At 38.6% G+C, this 1,618-nt stretch overlaps 1 long non-coding RNA gene across 1 annotated transcript in view; it reads right to left on the minus strand.

The window, feature by feature from the left end:
- The window catches only part of LOC102210328 (uncharacterized), an 8,171-nt gene that overhangs the window by 1,537 nt on the left and 5,016 nt on the right, over positions 1-1,618 (minus strand). Inside the window, exons 2-3 of the long non-coding RNA XR_311693.2 lie at positions 1,397-1,472; positions 809-842 (exon numbers count right to left, since the gene is read on the minus strand). This is a non-coding gene — a long non-coding RNA (uncharacterized LOC102210328). The remainder of the gene's footprint in view (positions 1-808; positions 843-1,396; positions 1,473-1,618) is intronic.

A 1,618-nucleotide genomic window follows, 5' to 3' on the forward strand; every position in this document is an offset into this window, starting at 1 on the left:
TATATATATATTTAAAAAATCCCTAACGACACAAAGTTCAGAGTAACGAGTGACGTTGACAAAGTATTAAAAGAGACATCGACGGTCGCTGCTGAAGCTAGGAGCCTTTCATTTCATATTTTAACATGAATATAAGTAGCATTTAAAATATGAAATATTTCTTCTAGCAGTATTTCACTTTATATTTAAATAGCACTGACCAGAATTTAGAAGAGACTCAAACAATGTGTCGAGGTTTCCTTTAATTCTGAGCCCTTTGTGCGTTGCTGTCCACCTCCGTGGTGCTGAAATGCGCACGGCCTAAGACGCACAGAGAGCGTCCTTCAACGGGAACAAAGCTTCATAAAAGTAAACAACTGACCTCTGCTCTACACAGGTCGATCCACGTCTGTCATCAGACATACATTTACCAGACATGACCAGACAAGTCCTGGGATGCTATTTACGCAGCGACTACTCCCTGTCCCATTTGTGCCTCTTTACCTGACAATATAACGTCTGCACGTTTATTTCAGCCCGAAACACAACTTTTATCACAAGCCTTCCAGCAACACAGCACAGCAAAATGCGGCGTAATTCTCCTTTTACATGCCCCCAATGTTTTCCGTGAAAGTGGCAACACTCAGGACTTATAGAAGACGCAAACGGTCTCTAAAATCTGATCACTCCATTCACAAATATCTGCCCCGAGAGTCATATTCAAAGCCTTAAAAATATATGACAAGAGACACAAATTCAGTGCAACTTCTCTACAATATCACTACCAACTATTATAATTAAGTTTTACATGTTTTGATTTCTTACATACCTGCGGTCCGACGGCGGTAACAAGGTCACAGGATCTTTGAGAATGACCGATAGCATAGTGGCAAATACATATGTACACACACACACATACACACACACACACACACACACACACACACACACACACACACACACACACACACACAGAGAGAGAGAGAGTCAAATTTTATTTTCATCAAACATAACAAAGCAGTCTAACAATCTTAAGCAACTCGTATTTTCATATATTTTATAAATGACTGACGACTGAAACATCACAGCAAATATGACTCATCTGGGTCGTTTCTTTGCATTTACAATTTAAGCAATTTTAGCATAATATACACACTAAAATATAAAACCATACTTCACAGTATATTTTAACAGTCTTGAGAGTAGAGACGTTTGCTTTTGCTTGTGCCCCAACGTTTTAAAAAAGGTAAAATCAGCTGTTTCTAATGAAATTATAGTATTTACAGTTTCCCTCTGTTAGCTAATAAACAGTTTCTAAGGACAGGCTTATGGATAGATTATTTTAAAATGCATGCAGTTTGACAGGACATACATTTACTCCTGTTTTTATAAGATAACATATACAACACATAATCACCTGCCATGTGTGTGTCCAGCTGAAGAGCCACCCATGAGCATGTTCAGCCTCCTGTCCACGTGTGTATCTCATTGTTCTGCAAGAAAAGACATCATATTACAAACTATTACATTTACTGTCACTGTACATACAGTGGAGTCTTTTTTTTCTAAGTGAAACATGCTCAAGCACACACACACACACACACACACACACACACACACACACACACACACACACACA

The sequence above is a fragment of the Pundamilia nyererei genome, unplaced genomic scaffold, assembly GCF_000239375.1.
Source record: "Pundamilia nyererei isolate P.nyererei 1_Seehausen unplaced genomic scaffold, PunNye1.0 scaffold00043, whole genome shotgun sequence".
Taxonomy (NCBI): Eukaryota; Metazoa; Chordata; class Actinopteri; order Cichliformes; family Cichlidae; genus Pundamilia; species Pundamilia nyererei.